Here is a 25,506-nt window from a genome sequence, read left to right as displayed (position 1 = left end):
AGAGCATATAGGATTAAGTCTGTCTCCCCCATTTGCTTTCATGGTAGAAAATAAATTAATTCTTTAGAACATGGAAACATGAAATTTTATAATTAAAATTCTTTTCACTTTTGTACCGAACCCTGACATACAAAAAAGAGTTAACATGCTCTTTTGCCTTTTGTAGGTAGGAGATATATTTTGGTGAAAGGAAATGATGATTCTTGGAAAAATCAATTTTTTCTTATCAAATCCCTGAAAATGAAAAAGGCTCACATTTTTTGAAATTCTTTGGAAAGAGCTCTGTAGTCAGCAGTGGTTTTTGATCATATATTAACCCATATTGAAAATTAAACTATTGGGTTTTTTTGTTTCTATTTTATTTTATTTTATTTTTTAACATCCTTATTGGAGTATAATTGCTTTACAATGGTGTGTTAGTTTCTGCTTTATAACAGAGTGAATCAGTTATGCATATAACATATGTTCCCATATCTCTTCCCTCTTGCATCTCCCTCCCTGCCACCCTCCTTATCCCACCCCTCTAGGTAGTCACAAAGCACGAGCTGATCTCCCTGTGCTATGCGGCTGCTTCCAACTAGCTATCTATTTTACGTTTGGTAGTGTATATATGTCCATGCCGCTCTCTCACTTTGTCCCAGCTTACCCTTCCCCCTCCCTGTGTCCTCAAGTACATTCTGTAGTAGGTCTGTGTCTTTATTCCCTTCTTGCCCGTAGGTTCTTCATGACATTTTTTTTTCTTAAATTCCATATATATGTGTTAGCATATGGTATTTGTTTTTCTCTTTCTGACTTACTTCACTCTGTATGACTGACCCTAGGTCCATCCACCTCACTACAAATAACTCAATTTAGTTTCTTCTTATGGCTGAGTAATATTCCATTGTATATATGTGCCACATCTTCTTTATCCATTCATCTGTTGTCAGACACTTAGGTTGCTTCCATGTCCTGGCTATTGTAAATAGAGCTGCAATGAACATTTTGGTACATGACTCTTTTTGAATTATGGTTTTCTCAGGGTAATGCCCAGTAGTGGCATTGCTGGGTCGTATGGTAGTTCTATTTTTAGTTTTCTCAGAAACCTCCGTACTGTTCTCCATAGTGGCTGTATCAATTTACATTCCCACCAACAGGGCAAGAGGGTTCCCTTTCCTCCACACCCTTTCCACCATTTATCGTTTCTAGATTTTTTGATGATGGCCATTCTGACTAGTGTGAGGTGATACCTCATGTAGTTTTGATTTGCATTTCTCTAATGATTAGTGATGTTGAGCACTCTTTCATATGTTTGTTGGCAATCTGTATATCTTCTTTGGAGAAATGTATATTTAGGTCTTCTGCCCATTTTTGGATAGGGTTGTTTGTTTTTTTGATATTGAGCTGCATGAGCAGCTTATAAATTTTGGAGGTTAATCCTTTGTCAGTTGCTTCATTTGCAAATATTTTCTCCCATTCTGAGAGCTGTCTTTTCATCTTGTTTATGGTTTACTTTGCAAAAGCTTTTAGGTTTCATTAGGTCCCATTTGTTTATTTTTGTTTTTATTTCCATTTCTCTACAAGGTGGGTCAAAAAGGATCTTGCTGTGATTTATGTCATAGAGTGTTCTGCCTATGTTTTCCTCTAAGAGTTTGATAGTTTCTGGCCATACATTTAGGTCTTTAATCCATTTTGAGTTTATTTTTGTGTATGGTGTTAGGGAGTGTTCTAATTTCATTCTTCTACATGTAGCTGTCCAGTTTTCCCAGCACCACTTATTGAAGAGGCTGTCTTTTCTCCATTGTATGTTCTTGCCTCCTTTATCAAAAATAAGGTGACCTTATGTGCGTGAGTTTTTCTGTGGACTTTCTATGTTGTTTTGTTGATCTATGTTTCTGTTTTTGTGCCACTACCATATTTTCTTGACTACTGTAGCTTTGTAGTATAGTCTGAAGTCATGGAGCCTGATTCCTCCAGCTCCATTTTTCTTTCTCAAGATTGCGTTGGCTATTCAGGGTCTTTTGTGCTTCCATACAAATTGTGAAATTTTTTGTTCCAGTTCTGTGAAAAATGCCATTCGTAGTTTGATAGGGATTACATTGAATCTGTAGATTGCTTTGGGTAGCATAGTCCTTTTCACAATGTTGATTCTTCCTATCCAAGAATATGGTATGTCTCTCCACCTGTTTGTATCATCTTTAATTTCTTTCCAGTGACTTATAGTTTTCTGCATACAGGTCTTTTGTCTCCTTAGGTAGGTTTATTCCTAGGTATTTTATTCTTTTTGTTGCAATGGTAAATGGGAGTGTTTCCTGAATTTCTCTTTCAGATTTTTTCATCATTAGTGTATAGGAATGCAAGAGATTACTGTGCATCAATTTTGTATCCTGCTACTTTACCAAATTCATTGATTAGCTCTAGTAGTTTTCTGGTAGCATCTTTAGGATTCTTTATGTATAGTATCATGTGATCTGCAAACAGTGACAGCTTTACTTCTTCTTTTCCAATTTGGATTCCTTTTGTTTCTTCTTCTCTGATTGCCGTGGCTAAAACTTCCACAAGTATGTTGAATAATAGTTGTGAGAGTGGGCAACCTTGTCTTGTTCCTGATCTTAGTGGAAATAGTTTCAGTATTTCACCATTGAAAACGATGTTGGCTGTGGGTTTGTCATATATGGCCTTTATTATGTTGAGGTAAGTTCCCTCTATGCCTACTTTCTGGAGTATTTTTTGTCATAAATGGTTGTTGAATTTTATCAAAAGCTTTTTCTGCATCTATTAAGATGATCATATGGTTTGTATCCTTCAGTTTTTTAATATGGTATTTCACACTGATTGATTTGCATATATTGAAGAATCCTTGCATTCCTAGTATAAACCCCACTTGATCATGGTGTATGATGCTTTTAACGTGTTGTTGGATTCTGTTTGCTAGTATTTTGTTGAGGAGTTTTGAATCTATGTTCATCAGTGATATTGGCCTGTAGTTTTCTTTGTTACATCTTTGTGTGCTTTTGGTATCAGGGTTATGGTGGCCTCATAGAATGAGTTTGGGAGTGTTTCTCCCTCTGCTATATTTTAAAAGAGTTTGAGAATGATAGGTGTTAGCTCTTCTCTAAATGTTTGATAGAATTTGACTGTGAAGCCATCTTGTCCTGGGCTTTTTTTTGTTGGAAGATTATTAATCACAGTCTCAATTTTAGTGCTTTTGTTTTTTCTGTTTATATTTTCTATTTCTTCCTGGTTCACTCTTGGGAGGTTGTGCTTTTCTAAGAATTTGTCCATTTCTTCCAGGTTGTCCTTTTTATTGGCATATATTTGCTTGTAGTAATCTCTGATGATCCTTTGTATTTCTGCAGTGTCAGTTGTTACTTCTTCCCTTTCATTTCTAATTCTATTGATTTGAGTCTTCTCCCATTTTTTCTTGATGAGTCTGTCTAAGGGTTTATCAATTTTGTTTATCTTCTCAAAGAAACAGCTTTTAGTTTTATTAATTTTTGCTATTGTTTCTTTTTTTTTCATTTATTTCTGATCTAATCTCTATGACTTTTTTCCTCTGGGTAACTTTGGGGCTTTTTGTTCTTCTTTCTCTAATTGCTTTAGGTGTAAGGTTAGGTTGTTTATTTGAGATGTTTCCTGTTTCTTAAGGTAGGATTATATTGCTATAAACTTCCCTCTTGGAACTGCCTTTGCTGCATCCCATAGGTTTTGGGGCATCGTGTTTTCATTGTCATTTGTGTCTAGGTATTTTTTGATTTCCTCTTTGATTTCTTCAGTGATCTCTTGGTTATTAAGTAGTGTATTGTTTAGCCTCCATGTGTTTGTGTTTTTTACAGATTTTTTCCTGTAATTGATATCTAGTCTCATAGCGTTGTAGTCAGAAAAGATACTTGATACAATTTCAATTTTCTTAAATTTAGCAAGGCTTGATTTGCGACCCAAGATATGATCTATCCTGGAGAATGTTCCTTGAGCACTTGTGAAGAAAGTGTACTCTGTTGTTTTTGGATGGAATGTCCTATAAGTATCAATTAAGTCCATCTTGTTTAATGTATCATTTAATGCTTGTGTTTCCTTATTTATTTTCATTTTGGATGATCTGTCCATTGGTGAAAGTGGGGTGTTAAAGTCCCCTACTATGATTGTGTTACTGTCAATTTCCCCTTTTATGGCTGTTAGCATTTGCCTTATGTATTGAGGTGCTCATATGTTGGGTGCATAAATATTTACAATTGTCATATCTTCTTCTTGGATTGGCCTGTTGATCATTATGTAGTGTCCTTCTTTGTCTCTTGTAATAGTCTTCATTTTAAAGTCTATTTTGTCTGATATGAGAATTACTACTCCAGCTTTGTTTGATTTCCATTTGCATGGAATATATTTTTCCATCCTCTCACTTTCAGTCTGTATGTGTCCCTAGGTCTGAAGTGTGTCTCTTGTTGCAGCATATATACAGGTCTTGTTTTTGTATCCATTCAGCCAGTCTATATCTTACGGTTTGAGCATTTAATCCATTTACATTTAAGGTAATTATTGATATGTGTGTTCCTATTACGATTTTCTTAATTGTTTTGGGTTTGGTATTGTAGGTCTTTTCCTTCTCTTGTGTTTCTTGCCTAGAGAAGTTCCTTTAGCATTTGTTGTAAAGCTGGTTTGGTGGTGCTGAATTCTCTTAGCTTTTGCTTGTCTGTATAGGTTTTAATTTCTCTGTCAAATCTGAAATAGATCCTTGCTGGGTAGAGTAATCTTGGATGTAGGTTTTTCCCTTTCATCACTTTAAATATGTCCTGCCACTCCCTTCTGGCTTGCAGAGTTTTTGCTGAAAGATCAGCTGTTAACCTTATGGGGATGCCCTTGTATGTTATTTGCTGTTCTTCCCTTGCTGCTTTTAATATTTTTTCTTTGTATTTAATTTTTGATAGTTTGATTAATATGTATCTTGGCATGTTTCTCCTTGGATTTATCCTGTGTGGGACTCTCTGTGCTTCCTGGACTTGACTGACTGTTTCCTTTCTTATATTAGGGAAGTTTTCTACTATAATCTCTTCAAATATTTTCTCAGTCCCTTTCTTTTTCTCTTCTTCAGCTGGGCCCCTTATAATTCGAATGTTGGCGCATTTAATGCTGTCCCAGAGGTCTCTGAGACTGTTCTCAGTTCTTTTCATTCTTTTTTCTTTATTCTGCTCTGTGGTAGTTATTTCCACTATTTTATCTTCCAGGTCACTTATCCGTTCTTCTCCCTCAGTTATTCTGCCATTGATTCCTTCTAGAGAATTTTGAATTCCATTTATTGTGTTGTTCATAATTGTTTGTTGGCTCTTTAGTTGTTCTAGGTCCTTGTTAAGTGTTTCTTGTATTTTTCCGTTCTATTTCCATGATTTTGGATCATGTTTAGTATCATTACTCTGAATTCTTTTTCAGGAGACTGCCCATTCCTTCTTCATTTGTTTGTGGGTTTTTACCTTGCTCCTTCATCTACTGTCTGTTTCTCTGTCTTCTCATTTTGCTTAACTTACTGTGTTTGGTGTGTCCTTTTGCAGACTGCAGGTTCATAGTTCCCGTTGCTTTTGGTGTCTGCCACCAGTGGCTAAGGGTGGTTCAGTGGGTTGTGTAGGCTTCCTCGTGGAGGGGACTGGTGCCTATGTCCTGGTGGATGAGGCTGGATCTTGTCTTTTGGTGGGCAGGACTGCATCTGGTAGTGTGTTTTGGGGTGTCTGTGACCTTGTTATGATTTTAGGCAGCCTCCCTGCTAATGGGTGGAGTTGTGTTCCTGTCTTGCTAGTTGTTTGGCTTAGCGAGTCCAGCACTGTAGCTTGTTGGCTGTTGCATGGAGCTGGGTTTTAACGTTGAGTTGGAGATCTCTGCGAGAGCTTTTGCCATTTGATATTATGTGGAGCCGGGAGGTCTCTGGTGGACCAATGTCCTGAACTTGGCTCTCCTACCTCAGAGGCACAGGCCTGACACCCAGCCAGAGCACAAAGACCCTGTGAGCCACACAGCTCAGAAGAAAAGGGAGGAAAAAAATAAAGTTATTAAAAGAAAAAGTAGTATTTATTTAAAAGAAAACTAAAAAGTAATATAAAAAAAAGAAAGCAAGAAAGAAGAGAGCAACCAAACCAAAAAACAAATCCACCCATGATAACAAGCGCTAAAAACTTTACTTAAAAAAAAAAATGGGCCGACAGAACCCTAGGACAAATGGTAAAAGCAAAGCTATATCGACAAAATCACACAAGGACGCGTACACATACACACTCACAAAAAGAGAAAAAGGGAAAAAACAATATATCGATGCTCCCAAAGCCTACTGCCTCAATTTTTGGATGATTTGTTGGCTATTCAGATATTCCACAGATGCAGGGTACATCAAGTTGACTGTGGAAATTTAGTCCACTGCTCCTGAGGCTGCTGGGAGAAATTTCCCTTTCTCTTTTTAGTTCACACAGCTCCTGCGGTTCAGCTTTGGATTTGGCCCCAACTCTGCATATAGGTCACCTGAGGGCATCTGTTCTTCGCTCAGACAGGACGGGGTTAAAGTAGCAGCTGATTAGGGGGCTCTGGCTCACTCAGGTCAGGGGGAGGGAGGGGTACAGAATGCAGGGCGAGCCTGCGGCAGCAGAGGCCAATGTGACATTTCAACAGCCTGAGGCGTGCTGTGTTCTCTCAGGGAAATTTTCCCTGAGTCACGGGACGCTGGCAGTGGCGGGCCGCACAGGCTCCTGGGAGGGGAGGTGTGGATAGTGACCTGTGCTTGCCCACAGGCTTCCTGGTGGCTGCAGCAGCAGCCTTAGCGTCTCATGCCTGTCTCTGGGGTCCGCGCTGATAACCTCGGCTCGCGCCTGTCTCTGGAGCTTGTTTAGGCCGTGCTCTGAATCCCCTCTCCTTGCCCACCCTGAAACAATGGTCTCTTGCCTCTTCAGCAGGTCCACACTTTTTCCCAGACTCCCTTCTGGGTATCTGTGAGGCACTAGTCCCCTTCAGGCTATGTTCATGCAGTCAACCCCAGTCCTCTCCCTGGGATCTGACCTCCGAAGCCGGAGCCTCAGCTCCCAGCCCCCACCCGCCCCAGCAGGTGAGCAGAGAAGCCTCTCGGACTGGTGAGTGCTGGTTGGCACCAATTCTCTGTGCAGGAATCTCTCCACTTTGCCCTCTGCACCCCTGTTGCTGTGCTCTCCTCCCTGGCTCCGAAGTTTCCCTCCCACTACCCCCCATCTCCGTCAGTGAAGGGGTTCCTAGTGTGTGGAAACTTTTCCTCCTTCACAGCTGCCTCCCTGAGGTGTAGGTCCTGTCCCTATTCTTTTGTCTCTGTTTTTTCTTTTTCTTTTGCCCTACCCAGGTACGTAGGAAGTTTCTTGCCTTTTGGGAAATCTGAGGTCTTCTGCCAGCGTTCAGTAAGTGTTCTGTAGGAGTTGTTCCACATGTAGATGTATTTCTGATGTATTTGTGGGGAGGAAGATGATCTCCACGTTTCATTCTTCCGCCATCTTGAAGGTCTCCCCTGTAGTAAAATCTTAACAGATACAACAATAATAGAAACACAGAAGTATATAATTGTTTTCAGTAAGGAAAGAACTTTTTTTGAAAGAGATTAGATTCATTCATTTTATAAAATGAATTAATGTATAATTTGCATAACTTTTGCAATTTAATGGGAATTCTAAAAATAGGATTTAACATCTGAAATTTTAACTGACTTTAAAAAATGAAATAGATATTTGAAAATTATGGACATACTTGAGCTTAAAATCAAAGTCTATGTTAGAAATTATATGTGAGTCAGGGATGTGGGAATCTCAGTAGTTGTATAGTTTATCCACTCAAAGTTTGTATGGTTATGTCATTCACTTTATAGTATGTGGCTCATTCTAGTTTTGAAATGAATTTCAGTTCAACACTGATACTGTGAAACTGAATGGAGTCTATCCCTGAAGAGCTATATTAACTTCTTTTTAATAACTGAGGATGGCACATGACTAACATCTAGACCTACCACACAAATTGATCAATAAAAATTTCAGTTTCAACATTAAAATAACAACAAAAAGTTTTAAATACATAAAACTGTACCAAAGAGATATGAAGTGCATTAGAATCCAATGGGAGCACAGATTTTATTTCACATTCATGTTTTTACTCATAAAAATCTTACATGGTTCAAAAAGGTGATGATGGAGCGGGTCTCCCTGTATGCTTAAAAGCAATCATAGCAGAAAAGGAGAGAGAGGGTGAACCAGAATGAAAGTTTCTGAGAAAATATTTTAAAGAGATGCCCTTCCTTACCCTTACCATATTTTAGTTGTAGGTTATTCAGTTTTGGATATTTGGCGTTTTGTCAAAAACTGGTATATTTCTTTTCTGTTAAAGTCTCTTATGTACTCTAATGATTCCATGCTTCCTGGAATTTCATTTGAGTTCCAGAAGTTAATAAACATAAACTAGATTTTTTAAAAAGTTGCTGAATTATTGTCCCATTTATCTGCAAGTTAGACAAAGTCCACATAATCCAACAAACACCATTTCAGTGACAGTTTTTTTTTCTGGAATTCTTTGTTATGGGGGTGTGTGTGTGTGTGTGTGTGTGTGTGTGTACATGTATGTTTGTGTATATATTGTCAAACAACCAAACAACTTAAATAACCATGATCTGTGTAATGTGACCTAGCCCATCCACTTAGAGTAACAGCTTTTGAATAAAGAATGAGGTAGTGAATTTGGCCAGAGAGGAGGACTAACAGAGGGAACAAAGCCTGTCTTTGGTACATTTGATGTGGCCCAACTACCTGGTCAAACTGTGTGGAGGAGTCTCAGGAGTTCCAGATCCTTAGTTTACCAGCTATCAACATTTTGCCAGGCAAATCAGCCTGCTTAAATTCTTTTGTTGTGATGTGTTCTAATCCTAGTGTGCCACACTTTGTTCTGGCCTCAACGTCCTTGGGAGAGTTTCAGGAAGAACTTGGAAACAGAAATCACTTTGTTGGGGTGGGTGAGGGTGGGGGTGATGTGGTGGTGGATATATATTTTTTTAATCCCAGGGACATATTTTTCCTATTTCTGTTTAGTCCCCCATTCCCATTATTGGCAAGGAAGGCAAGGAAGACAGGACAGAAAATTCAGAAAGATAAGAAATAATGCACAAACAGGGCTTCTAGCAAAGAGGCAGTAAAAATTAAGAACTGTGGGAACTAGGAATGAAAAATTCTTAAAAAAGAAAATTACTATAGTCTTATAAGAGAAATAGTAAGAAGATGAAGAAATAGGATTAAAGAGACATAGAAATACTCAAAAAGAAATAGAGAAGATAGATGAACAAATATCCCATTTATCTTTGTATTAAGTAAATCCATTTCCCACAGTTCATTCATATGATAAGTCATTTTCTAACAGAAAAATTTGCAGTGATGTTTGTTCCCTTAACACAGGAAATGTTCAGACTTTCTGATTCCACATTTTCTGAACATTGACAGTTCCGCTCACATGGCTTGGCCCTTTAGAGGTGTTCTTGTAACCACAATTCTCCTGCTAATCAACCCGGCAGGCCTTGGAGGTTATAAACACTGGCCTGCTTTTGAAGTCCTGAGCTCAAGCCCCAGGGTATCCAGTTGTGTAGAGAAACACAGTCGGGAAATGGTACCATTTCTGTTTCTTTATGGGGAATAAATCATCCCTGTTAATTAAATGAAGAGTTTGAAAAGTGCTTGGAGAATTGTTTGTAGCTCTCGGGAAGAAAGAGTTTTCTTTGTCATATCTTTGGAAGTCAAGGCTCCAGTTCAAGCCTTTCATTTGTGAATTAGAACTCATTTCTTTAAGGAAAATTAAATCTTTGCAATCAAATTTCTAACTATAAATAAAAATCATAGATCTCAAAAATAGGTTTGGACTATCTACCCCTGTACTCTTTTAATTATAGCTCTAGGGAAAAGGTTTGGAGATTCAAAATGGTGAAATATATCATAGTCAGAAGCCCAAATTTAACTTCATTTTTAACTGACATTTGTGTGATTTCTCTTTTATTATCTGCTACAAACACTGGGACTTGAAAACAGCCTTTGTAGGCATCTAGGGCTCTGGACTCTGAGTTGCTGCAGAGTTGCTGGGTCGTTTACACTGCATTACCATTTTGCACATTAAGGAACACGGATAGGCAGCTCTGGAATATCAAAGTAAGGCTTACTGTGTTTGCTAAATAATGGGAAAGAGCTTGAATTTTGAAGCCAAAGCTGGGTTCAAATTTCTGCCCCTTTTTAATCATGTGACCCTATGAATGTTGCTTATTTCTTCAACCCTCATTATAAAGATGAGAACTTTGTTCACTGGTCATGTCATCTGAAACATTGCCAGGCACCTGGTAGGCCAGTGATAAATAATAGCTATTTTATTATTCAGGTATTGATTAATAAAATATTGTCACTTTGAATCTTTTCTTAGAATGTAAGTCTAGCTCTAAGGTTCATACACACCTCCACTTGACTCAAGTAGTTAAGGATTCAAGCATATGGGAGGGATGCTTTTACTTTGTCTTCAGATTATTTGCATGTGGTTTTTCAGAGAGAAGGTATTAAGTTGCATTTTGAGCACTCATCTCCAAGGTCATTTTCTAATGCTTTTGAACCCCTATCCACTTTTTACTGGGGAGAACTGCATATTGTTAATTTTTTTTGTTTATTTCATTTTATTTTGTTGAGAACTGCATATTGTTGCTCTTTGATTTTCTCTGCACTGTTGCAGCTATTGCATGCAAGGTTGCTGACTTTGTTTTCTTCAACCTCTACCCCAGAACTCAGTACAAGCATACATACACCCCCCATAACCTGCTCACACAGTAGACTGACAATTTGTCTCCTTCATAGTCTCGTTCTAACCAAACCCTCCTTTGCAATTAGAGTCCCTAAGATAAACTCACTCTCCCCTGGCTGTTGTAATCCTCATTGGTATAAGCAGTAATTGTTTAAGTTCACTTAAGATTACCTTTTTAATAGCCTCTAATTCTTTCAGCTGTTTTATTTTATTTTTTAAACTTTCTTTCTTTATTTTTTTGAATTTAATTTATTTTTTATACAGCAGGTTCTTATTAGTTATCTATTTTATACATATTAGTGTATACATGTCAATCCCAATCTCCCAATTCATCCCACCCCCCAACACCTCACTTTCCCCCCTTGGTGTCCATACGTTTGTTCTCTACATCTGTGTCTCTATTTCTGCCTTGCAAACCAGTTCGTCTATACCATTTTTCAAGATTCCATATATATGCATTAACATACAATGTTTGTTTTTCTCTTTCTGACTTACTTCACTCCATATGATAGTCTCTAGGTCCATCTATGTCTCTACAAATGACCCAACTTCGTTCCTTTTTATGGCTGAGTAATATTCCACTGTGTATATGTACCACATCTTCTTTATCCATTCGTCTGTCGATGGGCATTTAGGTTGCTTCCATGACCTGGCTATTGTAAATAGTGCTGCAATGAACATTGGGGTGCATTTGTCTTTTTGAATTATGGTTTTCTCTGGGTATATGCCCAGTACTGGGATTGCTGGGTCATATGGTAATTCTACTTTTAGTTCTTTAAGGAATGTCCATACTGTTCTCCACAGTGGCTGTATCAATTTACATTCCCACCATCAGTGCAAGAAGGTTCCCTTTTCTCCACACCCTCTCCAGCATTTGCTGTTTGTAGATTTTCTGATGATGCCCATTCTAACCAGTATGAGGTGACAACTCATTGTAGTTTTGACTTGCATTTCTCTAATGATTAGCGTTGAGAAGCTTTTCATGTGCCTGTTGGCCATCTGTATGTCTTCTTTGGAGAAATGTCTATTCAGGTCTTCTGCCCATTTTTGGACTGGGTTCATTGTTTTTTAAATATTGAGCTGCATGAACTGTTTATATATTTTGGAGATTAATCCTTTGTCCATTGATTCATTTGCAAATATTTTCTCCCATTCTGAGGGGTGTCTTTTCGTCTGGTTTATAGTTTCCTTTGCTGTGAAAAAGCTTTTAAGTTTCATTAGGTCCCATTTGTTTATTTTTGTTTTTATTTCCATTACTCTAGGAGGTGGGTCAAAATAGATCTTGCTGTGATTTATGTCAAAGAGTGTTCTTCCTATGTTTTCCTGTAAGAGTTTTATACTGTCCAGTCTTACAATGAGGTCTTTAATACATTTTGAGTTTATTTTTGTGTATGGTGTTAGGGAGTGTTCTAATTTCATTCTTTTACATGTAGCTGTCCAGTTTTCCCAGCACCACTTATTGAAGAGGCTGCCTTTTCTCCACTGTGTATCCTTGCCTCCTTTGTCATAGATTAGTTGACCATAGGTGAGTGGGTTTATCTCTGGGCTTTCTGTACTGTTCCATTGATGTATATTTCTGTTTTTGTGCCAGTACCATATTGTCTTGATTACTGTAGCTTTGGAGTATAGTCTGAAGTCAGGGAGTCTGATTCCTCTAGCTCTGTTTTTTTCCCTCAAGATTGCTTTGGCTATTCGGGGTCTTTTGTGTCTCCATACATATTTTAAGATTTTTTGTTCTAGTTCTGTAAAACATGCCACCTGGTCCTGGACTTCTGTCTGTTGAAAGATTTTTAATCACAGTTTCAATTTCATTACTTGTGATTGGTCTGTTCATATATTCTATTTCTTCCTGTCCAGTCTCAGATGGTTATACCTTTCTAAGTATTTGTCCATTTTTTCCAGGTTGTCCATTTTATTGGCATAGAGTTATTTGTAATAGCCTCTTATGATGTTTTGTATTTCTGCGGTGTCCATTGTAACTTCTCTTTTTTTATTTCTAATTTTATTGGTTTGAGTCCTCTCCCTCTTTTTCTTGATGAGTCTGGCTAAAGGTTTATCAATTTTATTTGTCTTCTCAAAGAACAAGCTTTTATTTTTATTGATCTTTCCTATTGTTTTATTTTTCTATTTCATTTATTCCTGCTCTGATCTTTATGATTTCTTTCCTTCTACTAACTTTGGGTTTTGTTTGTTCTTCTTTCTCTAGTTCCTTTAGGTATAAGGCTAGATTCTTTTTTTTTTTTTTTTTTTTTTTTTGCTGTACGTGGGCCTCTCACTGTTGTGGCCTCTCCCATTGCGGATCACAGGCTCCGGACGCGCAGGCTCAGTGGCCATGGCTCACGGGCCCAGCCGCTCTGCGGCATGTGGAATCTTCCTGGACCGGGGCACGAACCCACGTCCCCTGTATCGGCAGGCGGACTCTCAACCACTGCGCCACCAGGGAAGCCCAGGTTAGATTCTTTATTCGAGACTTTTCTTGTTTCTTGAGGTAGGATTGTATTGCTATAAATTTCCCTCTTAGAACTGCTTTTGCTGCATCCCACAGGTTTTGGATCATGGTGTTTTCGTTGTCATTTGTCTCTAGGTATTTTCTGATATCCTCCTTGATTTCTTCAGTGATCTCTTTGTTATTTACTAACACTTTGTTTCACCTCTACATGGTTGTGTTTCTTACTTTTTTTCCCCCTGTAATGTATTTCTAATCTCATCGCGTTGTGGTCGGAAAAGATGCTTGATATGTTTTCAATTTCCTTAAATATACTGAAGCTTGATTTGTGACCCAAGATGTGATCTATCCTGGTGAATGTTCCATGTGCACTTGAGAAGAAAGTATAATCTGCTGTTTTCTGGTGGAATGTCCTATATTTATCAATTAAATGTATCTGGTTTACTGTGTCATTTAAAGCTTGGGTTTCCTTATTAGTTTTATGTCTGGATGATCTGTCCATTGGTGTAAGTGAGGTGTTAAAATCCCCCACTATTATTGTGTTACTGTTGATTTCCTCTTTTGTTGGCATTTGCCTTATGTATTGGGGTGCTCCTATGTTGTGTGCATATATATTTATAATTGTTATATCTTCTTGGATTGATCCCTTGATCATTATGTAGTTCCCTTCCTTGTCTCTTGTAACAGTCTTTATTTTAAAGTCTATTTTATCTGATATGAGTATTGCTACTCCAGCTTTCCTTTGATTTCCATTTGCATGGAAAATCTTTTTCTATCCCCTCACTTTCAGTATGTATGTGTCCCTAGGTCTGAAGTAGGTCACTTGTAGACAGCATATATATGGGTGTTGTTTTTTTATCCATTCAGCAAGCCTTTGTCTTTTGGTTGGAGCATTTAATCCATTCACATTGAAGGTAATTATCGATATGTATGTTCCTATTTTCAATTACCATTTTCTTAATTGTTTTGGGTTTGTTTTGTAGGTCCTTTTCTTCTCTTGTGTTTCCCACTTAGAGAAATTCCTTTAGCATTTGTCGTAGAGCTGGTCTGGTGGTGCTGAATTCTCTTAGTTTTTGCTTGTCTGTAAAGCTTTTGATTTCTCCATTGAATCTGAATGAGATCCTTGCCAGGTAGAGTAATCTTTGTTGTACGTTCTTCCCTTTCATCACTTTAAATATATCGTGCCACTCCCTTCTGGCTTGTAGAGTTTCTGCTGAGAAATCAGCTGTTAACTTTATGGGAGTTTCCTTGTATGTTATTTGTTGTTTTTCCCTTGTTACTTTTAATAATTTTTCTTTGTGTTTAATTTTTGTCAGTTTGATTGTCAGCATGTTTCTCCTTGGGTTTATCCTGCCTGGGAGTCTCAGTGCTTCCTGGACTTGGGTGGCTATTTCCTTTCCCATGTTAGGGAAGTTTTTGTCTATAATCTCTTCAAATATTTTCTTGGGTCCTTTCTCTCTCTCTCTTCTCCTTCTGTGACCCCTATAATGCGAATGTTGGTGCATTTAATGTTGTCCCAGAGGTCTCTAAGGCTGTCTTAATTTCTTTTCATTCTTTTTTCTTTATTCTGTTCCATGACAGTGAATTCCACCATTTTGTCTTCCAGGTCACTTATCCATTCTTCTGCCTCAGTTATTCTTCTATTGAATCCTTCTAGTGTATTTTTCATTTCAGTTATTGTATTGTTCTTCTCTTTTTGTTTGTTAATTCTTCTAGGTGTTTGTCCTTTAATTCTTCTAGGTCTTTGTTAAACATTTGTTGCATCTTCTTGATCTTTGCCTCCATTCTTTTTCCGAGGTCCTGGATCATCTTCACTATCATTATTCTGAATTATTTTTCTGCAAGGTTGCCTATCTCCACTTCATTTAATTGTTTTCTAGGGTTTTATCTTATTCCTTCATGTGGTACATAGTCCTCTGCCTTTTCTTTTGTCTATCTTTCTGTGGATGTGGTTTTTGTTTCACAGGCTGCAGGATTATAGTTCTTCATGCTTCTACTGTCTGCCCTCTGGTGGATGAGGCTATCTAAGAGGCTTGTGCAAGCTTCCTGATGCGAGGGACTGGTGGTGGGTAGACCTGGGTGTTTCTCTGGTGGGCAAAGCTCAGTAAAACTTTAATCCACTTGTCTGCTGATGTGTGGGGCTGAGTTCCCTCTCTGTTGGTTGTTTGGCCTGAGACGACCGAGCACTGGAGCCCACAGCCCTTTGGTGGGGCTAATGGTAGACTCTGGGAAGGCTCACACCAAGGACTATTTCCCAGAATTTCTGCTGCCAGTGTCCTTGTCCCCACAGTGAGCCACAGCACCCCCCGCCTCTGCAGGAGACCCTCCAACTCTAGCAGGTAAGTCTGGTTCAGTCTCCTATGGGGTCACTGCTGCACACAGTACTCTGTGTGTGCCCTGCAAGAGTGGAGTCTCTGTTTCCCCGAGACGTGTCAAAGTCCTTCAGTCAAATACCGCTAGCCTTCAAAGTCTGATTCCCTGGGATTTCCTCTTCCTGTTGCTGGCCCCCCATTTCTGGAAGCCTGACGTGCGGCTCAGAACCTTCACTCCAGTGGATGGGCTTCTGTGGTATAATTGTTCTCCAGTTTGTAAGTCACCCACCCACTGGTTATGGGATTTGATTTTTTTGTGATTGTGCCCCTCTTACCATCTCACTGGGGCTTCTCCTTTGTCTTTGTTTGTGGGGTATCTTTTTTGGTGAGTTCCAGTGTCTTCCTGTTGATGATTGTTCAGCAGTTAGTTGTGATTCAGGTGCTCTCCCCCTTCCAGCTGTTTTGTAGTTTGGATTCTGCTTGATGATCCTTCACATTAAAGTCATTTGTTTCTGATGTTGCAATCACATAACGTACCTCTACTAAGTACTAAATGTGTAAATAAAAATGGCTCTTTCTGCAGTGCTATAAGAAATAGAATAAAATTCACAAGAAAACCAATTCTGGTTATTGCCCAGAATTGGGAGAGGGTATGTATAAAGCAGGGATTGGTAAACTATAGTCTGTCTGCCAAATCTGGCGTAGTATCTGTTTCTGCAGGGCTTGCGAATGAAGAATGGTTTTTACATTTGTAAATGTTTGAAAAACATCAGAAGAATATTGCCTAATACATAAAATTGCTAGAAAAATGAAATTTCAGTGTCATAAATTAAGTTTTATTGGAACTTAGCAACACAATTTTTTACACATTGTCTGTGGTTGCTCTCATGGTACATCAGCACAATTGAGTATTTGCATCAGAGATCATATGGTCTGCAAAGCCTCAAATATTTACTATCCGACCCTGTATGGAGAAAGCTTGATGACCTGTGGTATAAAGTGTTCCCTGTAGGGAATGTCATTTACGTACTTTATGCTTTGTATTATACTTTCCTGCATGTTTAAGCTTCTTCCATGTTATTAAATGATTTATCTAAGATCACAATGTTAGTGGCAGAGCTTGGGTTACACATATCTTCTCAAGAAGACCACCATTTTAAACTTAATTTAATGAAAAATATTAAAGAATGTTCATGTTGGAAGAAAAAATTGTATTTTTTTTTTTTTCGTACGCGGGCCTCTCACTGTTGTGGCCTCTCCCGTTGTGGAGCACAGACTCCGGATGCGCAGGCTCAGCGGACACGGCTCACGGGCCCAGCCTCTCCATGGCATGTGGGATCTTCCCGGACCGGGGCATGAACCTGTGTGCCCTGCATCGGCAGGCGGACTCTCAACCACTGCGCCATCAGGGAAGCCCTAAAAAACTGTATTTTTAAAATATACAATAATTTTTCTCTTTTATCTATTCAATAGGATTTATTCAGACCCTGGGGTTTTTTCCCAAGTAATTTATAAGAACCTTATCCTTGGATTATTTACAGTATAATAGGTTGGGGAATAAGTATATTCGGGAAATAGCTGGTGAAATGTAGAATGAGTCCATTATATTGAGCTGCAGATTTTGTATATACATGCACAATTTTGTAGATACAGTGAATGCAGCAGAAAGGATAGTATGAAATGCAGTTAACCTGGAAAGAGTTGAAGAGTAGTAGTTTTTCTTCTAAATTTTGTGATGTGTGATTTTAAATTTTGTTATAAAGATTCAAAATAACATATCAAACATAAAATGAAAAGTGTTAGAAAAACTGAACTAAATCAGTTTTATATCTTGTCTTTTGCACCAATTTCTGAATAAGTTATATTTAATAAATGGTAGTTGTCATTATTATATGATATTTTTCAGTAGAAAACAGATGAGTTGAACATTCTGTAGGTAGAAAAAGAATATTTGAAGAGTAAATGACTGACTAATTTTGTAGTCAAACTTTGATCATCTTATAATCAAGCTTTGATTATCTTCTTTTGGCTTAAACTTAATCTGATGTGGTATAAAAAAACTGTAGTGTGATTTAGCAACAAACATTATAAGACCTTTTTATTAAGGATAATTTCACACATATACAAAAATAGAGATAATAGTATAACGAACCCTTTATGTAGCCATCATCTTGTATCAATCAACAATTATCATCTTAGGGTCATATTTCTTTCATTTTTAAAAAGCTTCCACCCAACACTGGGTTATTTTAAATCAAGTGCCTGTAAATAGTGTCTGTATGTGTTTCTAAAAGGTGAATACTTAAAAAAATAGTAACATTATCACACCTAAAAAATAATATTGTCAGGATCCAAATAACAGACATGCATTTTAAATTAGTTGCTATTTCTCTTAAATCTATAAGTTCCTTGTTCCTCTTTTTTCCCCATGCAATATTTGTCAAAGAAATCAGGGTATTTGCCCAGTAGAGTTTCCTGCATTGTTAAACTTTGCTGATTGCACCACACTGTTATCACTTAACATGCTCCTCTATTTCCTGTAAAAGATATTTTGAAATAGAGGATTGATCAAATTCATGTTCAGTTCTAGGACAAGAATACTTTATAGGAGGATCCATCAGGAGACAGATGAATATTCTGTGTGTCTCTCTTTCTTGTAATTTTGGGACCTTGATGATCATTGCCTAGATCCATTATTTCATTAGGATGACATTGTAATTCTATCATTCCTTCTTTATTAGTTGGAAAAGTTATGTAAAGAGAAACTTCCCCTCATCAACTATTTGGTTATCCCAAGCATAGTTTGTATAGGAAAAATATTATAAACGTGATTCTTTCATGTAGTATTCTCTAAAAGTGTCCTGCAATATATATATATATATATATTATATATATATATTATATATATAATATATATATATTACGAATATTGTGTGTATTTATTTAGTGAACTCATTGATTTAAATACAATATGAAGTTTTCAATCAATTGCAGTTGTTATTCTTAATATTGCTTAAAATGTTCCATTTTTGGCTAGTGGGAGTTTACTTACAAAATTTTAAACATATTTTTAAAAGTTCCCTTACTATGTGTGTGTGTGATTTTACTTGAAGTTTAAATAGTTTTAATGCTTTATCTTTCTATATGCAATGAATTCCTCAGTGCTTATTATTATTCAACTAATAATTAAGCCTTTTAATTTGAGTTTTGAGCTAGAGATGGCAATCTCCCTCCTTCTTCTAAGGGCAGCCCTTCTTGAGTCCTGTGATCAGCTCATCCTGGATGAGGCTCCCTGCTTCTCTCTGACTCTCTCACTGTTTTCTTCTTATTTGATTTAGCTTGAGAGAATTTTCTGCAATCAAAAAAGCCTAAGACAAACAGAAATATTACTGTGTATAAGCAGTAGATTGAAAATAAAGAGATTTTTTGTTTTTGTTCTGACTCCTGGCACTAAATTACAATTTGTCAAATTGGTCTAGATCAGCGTTTTTCCCTCAAAACTGTACTCTGTGGGATCTCCTGTAAAAAGTTTCTTATTCAAATAAACTTGGGACCTATTGCCTATAATTTTTTTGTTTTGGAGTGTAACTATACCTGTTAGGATAAAAGCCTCCGAGAATTTTGCAGGCAAGAAATCCCTTTAACTTGGTATAACTGTGCAGTTTCCTAAATCTACCTGGCTGCACAATCATTAACACTACTATCCTCTGCCTTTAGAGTTCCAAGGAGCACTCTTTGGGAAATGATGGGATAGCTAATGACCAGGTGTCTCCTAATTCTGAAAGTTTGATTGTTATGACAAAATGTGTCAAATCAAAGTTGTCTTTTCATGTGGAACCTGCTTTCCCTTTGGTGTCTTCTGCTAAATCATTGAAGCTGACTTTATCTCATCCCAATGGGGAAAAATTGTCCTGGGTCCCAGACTTCAGATTTGATGTGAATTTTGGTTGCAATCATTTTCTGAAGAGGCCTAGGGAAAAGTAAGGCTGCATTTGTCAAAGTAGACAAAAGGAGACTCTTAGGAAGATTAGCGTAGCATTGGTGTATTAGATAATTAACTTAGGAAAATAAGAGTTTGAAGTCATACAAAATAAAGATTAAAATCTAAACCAGGGAAGCTATAGTGGAAATAGAAAATGGAAGAATGAAGTTACTCTTTACCAAGTAGGAGGATTTTGATCCCAGTACACACAGTTAGCATCACCAGGGCTTTTGGTTTATGGACCTAGGAACAATCTGGCACTAGCTCTGCCGCTAACTGGGTCAGCCTTGGTAAATCATATGGGCCACAGCTTCTTTATGTGTAAAATGGGAGTGTTTCACTAGATGATCCCTAAGGTCCCCCTCTGTTCTAAGTCAGTGATAACTATGAAATGTGTTTAAGAAGCTTCTGTGTTTTATATATTATTGGTGTGTAGAGAAACAAAATAAGAAAGAGTTGCCTTCTTTTTAGGTATATTGATATTCTTAAGAATCAATTTAAAATACAGGGCTATAATTTTCCTGAAAATATTAGTAATGTGCTTGGTGGAAATAGCATGGTTATGGGAAAAGAGCTAGTGACAAGGAGTTTAGAATGAAAATAAAGATATAGCAGAGCTCTAAAAATCATTTTTTTCCTCTCCACTATGCAAATGAACAAATAATTTGAGCTAATTATTAGCATCAGAGTAATGCAGCAAATACTCTGAATGCAAATAATTTTGATTATTTGCAAGGATTGTTAAAGACAGAAAACACAAGAAGAAGCAATAGCAGGGGAAGAACATGGACTCTAGGACAAGTAGAGCATTTGAGATAGCTTTTCTCCACTGAGAAAAAGACCTATGGGCAGGCTGGGACATCATTTCAGATTTTTTATTTTCAATTCCCAGCATGTTCTTTTACTAACCTTTTTCTTTTTAATTACATTCTCATTTTATCCAAGCCAACAGCTTCAGAATTACTGTGCTTTTTGTTTCACGCAGTCGGTTTGCAAATAGAGCATGTCTGGGTTGCTCTGTGGCAAAGAGAATCAACAAAAAAAGTTAACTTTGATTCTGTGACAAAATGTCTGTAAAACACAGCAAGACATAGTCATGGTCTCACACAAAGTGGCTTTATTAAGCAATCTGATCATGCCTCTGCCCAAACTAAAGCTTTAAAAGTCCTTAAAGATATTTACTAGCCCAAAGCAATCAAGGGTAAATGAACTTAATGTATACTTCTAGTGAATAACTCGATACTCTAGTGAACTTGAGGATACAAAAGTAGTCCAATTATTCAATGGTACCAAATTGAGTGACCAATTTTTTATTTCTCACCTCAGGCCTGCAAAACTATTGCATAAAGCAATCATGAGCAGTGTGCACTTTTAATGTGTTATTTGCAATTCAAATGTTTTTCTTCTTCAGTTTTAGTCTGCTGTTGCAAACACCACATTCCCCTTTGACTTGTCATGTCCTCAGGGCTTTGTTTTGCCAAATTGTTGGCTCACCACTTTCCATAGTAATTTATAGAACCTGGTTCACTTTGTGTCATCACAGGTTATAAATGAAAATGGAAACAATTTGCTGTTAAGAAATCTTTCTGAAACAAAATGCAAATAACATATTGAAACAAACTAAGGCTATTTTAAAAGAGCAGTGCAATATAATTACAGAGGTTGTATTACTATAAACTTTTTCCTTAATAGTTTCTCTCTCTCTCTGACTCAGAGGATATTCTTCTGTTTATTTAAATTAAAATGCTTTCTGTTAGGAACTTTTAATCAATTTCTGTTTTTCCCAGTCAATTAGCTTTGAGCCTCTGGACTATGGTAGGAGTTGGTGGGGGGGGGAGGGCGGGGGGATCTTGGAGTTATTCCTAAGGATCTGCAAATCCATCTGTACACCAAGCATTGTCCTTACACTGAATAACCTGTTTTTCACATTCATAGACCATTATTTTTAAATATAGCAGAAGTTGTGATTGTTATTTAAAATTTAAATGAAATCATAGCAAAGTTTTTTCTATATGCACTTCCTTAACAGGTTCACAAATTATCACCTTTATCAAATGAATATTTTACAAATAAAAGTGGAAGTGGAAGGAGTTTCTCATACTCCTAATTGTGAACCACTTCTCTATTTAATAGGTTGAATAATAGAATTAAATTGGTCATCAAAAGAATCATTATGAGTTTCAAATATGATTTTTTAAAAGCAGGGTTTCTTAATCGTAACTTCATGGATCCCTAGAAATTATTTACAAAACTTGAATGTGTACAAATCTATGCTCATTTTTTCGGAAGAGAGAATTCATACCAGTGTTCATCCAATTAACAAAAGGGTCTGTGACCCTAACACGATTGGGAACTACTTTATAAGGGTAAGAGATAAATCTGAAAAGAGTGAGTATACTCTGAATTTCCGTGTAATAACTATATTATAAAAAGGTGAAAAAAATGTCTAAGTTAGCAAGTAAGAAAAGTGCTTTTGTGGGAGACAGTGGCATACTCCAACAATAAATTGAATATACTCTTGTAATTACCTAGAGAAAAGGAACACTCAGATATACTATTCATTCTTTCAGAGAACTATTGCCAGTACTAAGCTGTTTTTATAGTTAACTCACGTTTATTTTGCCCTCTGTGTTTGTGTTACTGAGTCCATCCCCGGCAAGGGTCCTTCTGCCCAGTGTCACTCGCACCAATAGAACAAGATTGAGATTCGGTTCAGAAGCAAAGGAAAGCTTTATTCTTTCGTCAAAGAACGGAGAGGTGCACGCTTTCGCTCTAGAGCGCATGCTCTCCTCAACTGCCAGTCAGTGGGGCTGCTTGAAACGGTTCTTGTCAGCAGAGGAGAGGGGGCGGAGTTCTCGCAAGGTGGGCGCAGCCGCGCTGCTCACGGCTTCAGATCACAGTGCAGGCACAGCATCTCTGCAAACGGTCGGCCGTCGCCATCTTGTATTGAGTGTCGCGTGCAGCGCTTTTGCACATGGCGTGCAGAGCTGAGGAGTCTGGCGCAGCAGTTGGTTCTGTGCTGGGGACTCTAATCCCCTGGGTTTGGTGCAAGGCCTCTGCACTCGGCCCCTACAGGCAAGTGAAACCCGATTAAGCATAAATGAGGTTAGAGCTTATTTTTTCACCTAGATTCCATCTTATTTTTCTCCGGGACCTCAGAGGGCTTTGCTGGTGATGTAAGGCGCTATCATTTACTGGGAGAAATACTATAGACCAGAAGTTGAGAGGTTGGTTTAAAAGTTTTTTCTTCCATTGCTTGATTACTTAATATTAGGAGAGCAGGTTGTGATGCTTATTCTAAAAATGGTTTATTAATTAAAAATAAATTTTATTAGTTGTCAGGTTTTGAACGATTAAGATAACCAGGTGACTGAGTGCTAGAAATGTTCCTGTTTAAACTAGTCACACTGCTATCAAGTAATTATGAATTTAATTTTCCTTTGCTTCAATATTTCTACCTGTGAAACAAATTCAAGCATATATTGTCATTTACTTAACGGAAATGCTAAAAAAAATAAAAGGATACTATTTGTAGACACATAAAACTCAGAAGATTGAAATATGTTTTGTATTTCCTAGAAAGTTTAGATTTCCTCACCAGGAAATACAAAGCATATAGATCATGCTCTCTGTGGTCTCCATGCTTTATGCTAGTCTGTTACCTTGGATTCCAGACCTATACTTCTAATCACCAATAACCTGGTGATATAATTTGAGCAAAGGTGGATTTTCCTTTCATAGTGCCCATGTCCATAATAAAATATGCAAGGACACAACATTTCACTTTCAAGCATCAGTCAAGATTGTGCCATGCCCAGCCACCGAATAATATGCCCTAGGCTTTCAAATGTCAGAAAATTCCTCAACAATATTTTATCTTTGAGAACACATGCATTCCTAACTGGCACCTTATAATGTCATTTCAACAATGACTTTTGACTAATGAACTAAGATATTTTATATTTTAAGGTACTTTATTTAGATAAAATTCGCTTACAGTGAAAAGCATAGATCTTAAATGATTCAATGAATTTTCACAAATGTATGCACATATATAAACACTATCTCAACCCAAATATAGAACATTTCAACCTCTGCAGTAATTGCTCTGTACACACCACCCACAGAGGTAACCGATGTTCCGATTTCTATCACTATAGACTAGTTTAGATTGTACGCAAACTTATGTAGATAATATAACATGTACTGTTTTGTGTCTAGCTTCTTTTCATGTACATATGTTTTTGAAAATTGTCCTGTTGCCTTTATCAGTAGTTTGTCCCTCTTGTTTTTTTTTGCGGGCCTCTCACTGTTGTGGCCTCTCCCATTGCGGGGCACAGGCTCCGGACGCGCAGGCTTAGCGGCCATGGCTCACGGGCCTAGGCGCTCCGTGGCATGTGGGATCTTCCTGGACCGCGGCACGAACCCGTGTCCCCTGCATTGGCAGGCGGACTCTCAACCACAGCGCCACCAGGGAAGCCCTGTCCCTCATTTTTTTATGTTCCTTATTTTTGTACCAAAATATTTATCCACTCTCCTATTGATAGATATTTGGGCTGTTTCCAGTTTTTGACTACTATGAATAAAGCTGTTAGAAACATTTTGCACAGGTCTTTGTGTGGATATGTTTTCATTTTTCCTGAGTAAATGCAGAAATGCTCAGTTATAGGGTATATATGTTTAATTTTATTTAAAAATTTCCAAGCAGTTTTCCAAAGTAGTTATACTATTTTATAATTCCACCAAAAATGTTATGGGAATTCCAGTGGCTCCATATCCTAATTAACATTTGAGGTTGTCAGTCCTAATTTTAGCTGTTCCAGTGAGTGTGAAACAATATTATCACTGTGGCTTTAATTTGCAATTTCCTGATGACTAAAGATGCTGAATACTTTTTAATAGGCTTTTTATTTCCTTTGTGGTGTAGTCCTTTCCCCATTAAAAATTTGGGCTATCTTTTGATTAATTTTTAGCTTTTTTTTTTTTTTTTTTTTACTGTATTTGGATACTTGCTGGGGGGTGTGTGTGTGTATGCATCTTCACCTGTTATTTTTTAACATATCTTTAGAAGCATAGACTTTTACAATTTTGATATAATCTCAATTTGTTATCATTTTGTTTCTTTTATGGTTAGTGCTTATGTGTCCTAAGAGTTATTGCTTCCCCCAAGACTGTGAATGTATTCTCCCATGCTTTACAGGTTTATAGTTTCAGCTTTTATCTTTAGATCTATAATATGTCTTGAATTAAGTTTTACTATGGATTGTAGTAGCTTGTATTTTGGTCATTTGTTTCATCAACATTTACTGAAAAGACTCTCCTTTCTCCATTGACCATATATGTATTGGTCTATTTCTGGAATCCCTAATCTATCCTATTGATCTGTTTTCCTTTCCTTAGGTCAATGTCACATTATCTTTATTACTGTAAGTTTATAGTAAGTTTTGAAATCAGGCTGTGTAGGTCCTCCAACTTTGCTTTTTTTAAAGTCTTTCTTTTCTTTCTATGTACCTCAAGCCCTTTGGGATATCTTACACATTTTAAATGTATTTTGTAAATTTATATAACAAAACCTGCTGGGATTTTTATCAGGATTGTGTTGACTCTATAGATGATTTGGGGAGAATTGACATTGTTTCAATGTTGATTGCTTCAATCCGTGAACATGGTATATCTCTCCATTTATTTAGGTCTTTATCAGTCTCTTTTAAAAGTTTTGTAATTTCAGTGTGCAAATATTTTGCAGTTTTTCCTATTGCAGATGACATTGTTTTAAAATTCCATTTTTCAATTATTTGTCACTGGTATACACAAGTACATTTTTTTTCTATATTAACTTCTTGTTCTACAACCTTGTTAAATTTGCCTATTAATTTTAGTAGTTTTTCTATAGTTTACTTTGCATTTTATATATAACATATGATCAATTTATATAATTTTTATTTTTGTGAATAAAAACAGTTTAATACTTCCTTTCCAATTGTTATACTTTT

The sequence above is a fragment of the Pseudorca crassidens genome, chromosome 1 (genome assembly GCF_039906515.1).
Source record: "Pseudorca crassidens isolate mPseCra1 chromosome 1, mPseCra1.hap1, whole genome shotgun sequence".
In the NCBI taxonomy this organism is placed as follows: Eukaryota; Metazoa; Chordata; class Mammalia; order Artiodactyla; family Delphinidae; genus Pseudorca; species Pseudorca crassidens.
Note: the sequence above shows the minus strand (reverse complement) of the source record.